The sequence below is a fragment of the Augochlora pura genome, chromosome 9, assembly GCF_028453695.1.
Source record: "Augochlora pura isolate Apur16 chromosome 9, APUR_v2.2.1, whole genome shotgun sequence".
Lineage (NCBI taxonomy): Eukaryota > Metazoa > Arthropoda > Insecta > Hymenoptera > Halictidae > Augochlora > Augochlora pura.
Genome location: NC_135780.1, coordinates 10,743,062 through 10,749,724, shown reverse-complemented (window position 1 = coordinate 10,749,724; position 6,663 = coordinate 10,743,062). Strand labels below are relative to the sequence as shown.

Genomic DNA, 6,663 nt, shown 5'->3' with positions numbered 1-6,663 from the left:
TTTAAATTCTTTAAATTTAATTCTTTAAATTCTTTAAATTTAATTCTAAATTTAATTCTTTAAATTCTTTCAATTTAATTTCTTAGATTTAACTCTAAATTTAATTGTTTATATTCTTTAACACTAGAAAGACGGGAACTTGAAGACGGGAAAATGACTGCTTTTCGGCAATATAGGTATAACACACATATATATACCAGAAATGAAGGAGGGGGGGGGGGCAACAACAATGATTAATAATTATTTTTCTAATTGAAATTGAAAAGCAGTCAAAATGACTTGCTTAGGCAATCTAGTGTTAAATTCTTTATATTCTTTAAATTCTTGAAATTCTTGAAATTTAATCCTTTAAATCTGCCCATCTTCTAACGATTCTACACCATCAAAAAATCATTCATATTACATAAAAACGTTTTATCGACATAAACAAGCATCAACAAAACGTGATCGACGCACTTCGTTCAACCGCGTTGAATTTAACAATCGCTCATTGTTCCACGATACAATTTCAACGTCGATTAAAAATGATTTGGTCTTGAAGAACTGTCATAACTTTTACATCTATCATTCGTTTGGTTATGAACTTGACAAATGATATTTCTAATGATTGCTCGACGGATATCGCCGCTGCGAAACACGGCGTTGGTCTAAGAAGTTAATTACCACGCCCTACACAAGTTTCTTTATATTCGAGTTGTTCCTCGCACTCGACTTGTTATATTCGACTTGTTCGGCAACGCGAAAGTTTCATCTTTTCTTTTCTGTTCCTTTTAATGAGAAACATACACCGGCGCGGGAAAAGAAACGAAGAAAACAGTCCATCCCGGGGCCGAGCAGCCCATGGTTCGAAAGGAAATTAATCTTCTCTGTTCTTGACGCAGACGGCAGAAGATCAAACTTTCGAGCGAAGTTACTTGCGAGCCCGAAGGACGCATCAAGAGTCTCAGGTTCCACCGGCGAACTTTCCATCCCCCCCCCTCTCTCTCTCTCTCTCTTTCTGTCTCCATTCCGCCGGCAGTGCATTGTGGTAGTTTTTGCCCGGTGAACTTCAGAGGGGACCCCTTGTTTCTCCGTTTATTCATTACGTCATTAGCAGACGGCAACGGTCCGTGCGTACTTCGAATAATAGTTGTTGCACTTGCAGAGAGAAAAAAAGGGCAGCGAGCCGAGCCAATTGTCGCTGCGAACGCTTTCTTTTCCACTAAGGGGGGGAGGAAAAAAAAAACGCCATGACACGAATAATGAACGTTAAACAACACCGAAACGCTTCATTTCTTTCGCTCGAGAACGGGGGAAAGGGGTGGAGAACTCCGACGCAAATGCGCTCGCGGGCGTCGCCCGCAATTGTCGATGGCAAATATTTGCAAATTTTCTCCCTCGAATTATTCTTTATTTTTACGCTCGCGCATTCGGACTCTCGTGCCAGTTCCATGCCAGTTCCATGCCAGTTTTAAGAGAAAATTTGTTTTATCAATTGTACCCCTATATAATCTCTAATAATAATCTGTATATAATAATCTCTATACATATAATAATTGCTATATAATAATCTCTATACATATAACAATTGTTATATAATAATTTCGATGTAATAATTTCTATATAATAATTTATCTATAAATATATATAACATAATATATCTTATATATAATAATCACCTATATAATCTGTAATAATAATCTGTATATAATAATCTCTATACATATAATCATTGCAATATAATAATCTCTATACAATAATTTCTATATACTAATTTCTATATAATAATCTCCATATAATCTCGCTATATAATTTATAAATTTCAAATTTAATTTATGTAAATTTCTAATGGCTTCGTCAATTACGACAAGTTTATTCACACTGCTGTATTAATGCAATGACTTTTAATCAACGTTACCTCTAATTTTAGACTAAATATTATATAATATACTAGGCTGAATATAACTAAGTAGTTGTTGCTTGTATTAAAAATATACACAATCCACGAAATTAATATCAAGCTTAAACACTGTGTATCTTATAAATTTTTGACAAAAGCCCAAATGCAAAATCTTCAAAGTAAAAAGAATTGAAAAACCACCCTCTCTGTGTTCAATTCTTCAAAATATTTAAACAAAGAGCCTTTATCTCTCGCAACAAACGCGGACATTTTTAATTCTACGCAAACCGCGCAACCGAATTCAATCATCAAAATTAAATTGTAATTACCCCCAACTTCTGAACAATTTGACTTCGACAACAAAATTTTCATTATAAAATTCAATTAGATACATCTAAAACCCTAATAAAAATTATTGTTAAAAAATCTCGTAAACTTAAATTTTACTTAACCAGTACTATTTAATTTAAACTTTACCCAACAATTTAGAACTAATGAATTTACTTATCAAAATTAATACAATGCAACCGTAAATACAATAAAATCGTAAATGCAATAAAATCGAAAATACAGTAAAATCGAAAATACAGTAAAATCGAAAATATAATAAAATCGTAAATGCAATAAAATCATAAATACAATAAAATCGCAAATACAATGTAGAAAAAATTATCGGCGATGTTTCAGAAAAATTCGGACATGTTCAAGTTCGAAGGGCGCGCGAGGGAAGACAGCTGACAGAAAAGAAAAAAAATCTATCCGGAATCAAGCCCGACGACAATGGACGGCTAGACAATGGCGTGGGCGGCGACGATAACATCGGGGCACGTCGTTGATCCCGAATCGGGAAAATTTCGTTCCGCGTCGGAATTATTCTATTCGCGGGCGCGCACCTGTCACCGATAGTGTCAGAGGGGCATCAGCCTAGGGGCCGCGGCGTTGAAACGAGACAAATGAGGGAACGAATGGGAACGAACTGTTAGGGGGGGAGGAGGAGGAGTAGGTAGGCGTGTAAACGGCGGTCGGACACGTAACCGGCGGTGGCTTTTTTCGAGCGGATAATCAGCTGGCGCGCGCGCGCGCGCGCGCGTGACACGTAATTACCATTTCAGCCGGATACTTACAATTAATTACGGGAAACGGCGACTTTATGCCGGGCCCGGCCCGAAGCGCCAGTGGAAATGGGCGGGGACGGGCTTTCAGCCGAGGGGACATTCAGCCGATTGATTCGCCCATTGACGGGCAAAGTGCGAGTTAATTGGACGAGGGCCCCCGCTAACGTCGATCCCGTGAATTTCGAACGTTTAACGAGTCGAACCGACCCGCGCGCTTCGCCCGTTTGATCGATGCGACCTGCCGGACGTCTTTTCAGACGTTTCACCCTTTCCCTGCGCCAAGCACCGTCCCTAAACTCGCGACATTTTCGGGTTTGAAGTTTATTGCTCAATACGTTTCGATGTCGTTGCAATTGGTTTAAGAAGCTTCAATTAGATATGTCGATAAAATTAACAGAAAATATTCAGCCGACAAGAAAAAATGTCATCGACTATAAATCGCACTCGTGTACACATTATTTTGTTTATTATATAATATTTTATATAATATTATAATCGCATTATATAATATTTTATATAATATTATAATCGCATTATGTAATATTTTATATAACATTATATAATATTTTATATAACATTATATAATATTTTATATAACATTTTATATAATATTATATAATATTTTATATAATATTATATAATATTTTATATAATATTATATAATTTGTCGCTTATATAAGATTGACGCGTTCGCGAACAATGCACTACGATTCCGTCGATCCGACGTCGCAGTTCAGCACAAGAATTAGCGAAAAGCTAAAAACCCGGCCGCCGTTTCCCGTCGAGGAGCGTTCCATAGCGCACGAACCACTAATTCCAAAACTGAAGCGATACTTCTCCGAAAACGAGCCTTTTCCGTTCGAACGAGCAAAGTTCGATTAATCGTCCGAAGTTGTCCAACGAAATTCCCCGATGCTCTCTCGGTGCTCTCACGGTGCCGGCGATTTTTCACGACGCGGACCTTCCTAAGCTGTTATGAGAGCGGAGGTCGATCGGCAAATTGTTTTATACGGCAGAACATAAAACTGGAAGTGCGCGCTCTCGTCGCAGTTGCGAATCCTTAGCTCGGTGAACTTTTCCGAATGCAATCGACCGGATATACGGCGCGCCGTTCGCGGGACCAATTGATCGAAGCTTCGTTCGTGCCTTGGCGCTTTTCTACCAATTTATCCGTATGCAGATACGGGGATCTTCGATAACAAGATGTTACTTTTTACAGACGATACGACGTCATTAATATAGAGGTTATGTTACACTTAACCCTTTGCGGTCGGAGCCATTTCAACCCTTTGCTCTCGAAGCCATTTCAACTTCGTTACAATTTCTTTTGCTCGCTTAATTCGCATTTTCAGGGTTAAAAAATTGTTTGTCTCGATGCAATAATCGTTTGCAAAAAATTTTTTTGACATTGTTGCAGGCGAGCAAAAAATCTCAGAAAAATTGAGTACAGGAGCCGCGATAGTACCTTGTCAGGGAATTAATGTAAAAGTTTTGCCGATTTTAGTTTTCGAGAAATCTTCAATTTTCCGATTTTTTGGGGGGTTTTTCATTTTTGATAATCGCAGCTTGTAACCGAAAAATCTGAAAAAATTCTATAACATCCGGCTTGAAGTCCGAAATAAGGCATATTTTTTTCAAAATTTTAGAAAGCCGCTAAAGGTGGAAAAATGCCGGAAAACCGCGAAAGCTAATTTACCCTGTAACTACCCTACTAATTTTTGACCAATTTTGAAATTTTTATTGATAGATAAAATCAATATCTTATTTTAATTAATATTATTTTAATGAATTAAACTGCTTGAATTATGTGGGGATTTTAGTGACTAATTCTGGGCGACGAACGGGTTAATAATCTCTTAATATATTGAACGCGAATAATCTTAGTAAAAATGATCTTGAAACGTGGCATGATCATTTTCAGCGGCGCCTTAGCGTTGCCACTCGGCCGCGAAGGGTTGATACAGAGGATGCGTTATAACTAATTCAGAGGATATGTTGTAATTAATACAGAGGATATGTTATAATTAATACAGATGCATGTTATAATTAATCTTTCTGGCGTGAGACGTTGCTGTCTGCTCGGGAGACGCGATTACGCATTAATTATGAAGGCGGGATCTTAGAGGCAAAGTTTGCAAGGTGCATGTTCTAAAGCTTCTAATTTCGGATTATCCGTGGGTACCGAGCTTAAAGACATTAACAAAGAGGTAACGTTTGTAAGGTGCGTGTCCTATGTTTCTTAAGGGACGTTTCTCCTGGGGCGTTCTTATAAGTATCAATTTTAAAGATACTATTGAAAATGTAATTGTATGATACACGTCGTAAATCTCCTAATTTAGGATATTCTTCTGGTATTAATTTTTAAAAGACTGTTAAAAAGTAAAATCAGCTATAAACACGTCTCAAAGCTTTTAATCCTTTGAGGTTAAATGGCGACTCTCAGAAGTCTCTAAAAATTATCATGCCACGTTTTAAAATAATCTTTATCGAATTTACTAATATTGAAAAAATTGTTAAGAGCTGTTATTTGTTACATAAGTCATAAAATTCAATTCTATTATGTATAAAATGTTTTAGGCGTTATATAAAATGGAAACACTATAAGTTTGGGAATATATTTTAGATTTCCAGTCAAAATGGCTCCGACTGCAAAGGGTTAATCGAAGACGGTCTTTAAATGTCAATTTTAAAAAAGGAATATTTATAAAATAAGTGCATTAAGTCTCCTGATATGAAATGCTCTGCTACCATTATTTTTAAGGACGTTATTAAAAATCGAAGCTCTCTATGAACATAACCTATAAATTCTAATCTTAGACGTCTTTAAAGTTTCAGTCGTTCTTTTAACATCAATTTTAAAGACTGTACCGTAAAGTATAGATTGCAATATTTATATCTAAAATCCTCTGGTGAAACAGGTTCCACTTATATCAATTTTAAGTACCCTATCAGAGAGCGAAGCTTTTTATGAACATAACCTACAAATTCTAATCTTAGACGTCTTTAAGTATCAGTAGATTTTTAATATTTATTTTAAAGACTATCAAACAGTAGAGTTCACGATATTTATATCTAAAATCCTCTGACGGACCTAAATCCACTGATATCAATTTTAAGTAGCCTATCAGAAAGCAAAGCTTTTTATGAACATAACCTACAAATTCTAATCTGAGATTTATTTTAATATTTATTTTAAAGACTATCAAACAGTACAGTTTACGATATTTATATATAAAATCCAAAAAAGCAAAGTGTGCAATGTTCCATCAATTTTAACTACTCATATTTTAACTATTTTACCATCAATGTTAAATACTTATCAAAAACCAAAGCTCCCTATACAGACGTCCCAAATCTCCTAATCTAAAACATTCTTCTGGCAGCAATATCGAAAGACGCTATCAAGATGCCACGTTCGCGTCGTCCACGTTCCAAATCTCCGAAATAAGTCGGAACGGCTTCTCGGTCACCGATTCCGAGCCGAAAATTTCGAATTACCCTAAGGACACCGAGAAAGTCTGCCGATGTACCGGCTGACTGCCGGCCAGCAGACTCTGTCCAATCAGCGCGATAAAACGTCGCGTCATCTAAGGCCGCGTCGCGTGGACGTATCCCAAAAGAAGACGCGAGAAAAACCGGTGACCCGTATCACGGCCTGTATTTACCATT

At 36.7% G+C, this 6,663-nt stretch overlaps 1 pseudogene across 1 annotated transcript in view; it reads right to left on the bottom strand.

Moving 5' to 3' along the window:
* Positions 1-5,419: 5,419 nt before the first annotated feature.
* LOC144475136 (small conductance calcium-activated potassium channel protein pseudogene) overlaps positions 5,420-6,663 on the bottom strand; it is a 32,824-nt pseudogene continuing 31,580 nt past the window's right edge. The window contains exon 4 of the transcript XR_013494810.1: positions 5,420-5,443. The product of XR_013494810.1 is annotated as a small conductance calcium-activated potassium channel protein pseudogene (transcript). The remainder of the gene's footprint in view (positions 5,444-6,663) is intronic.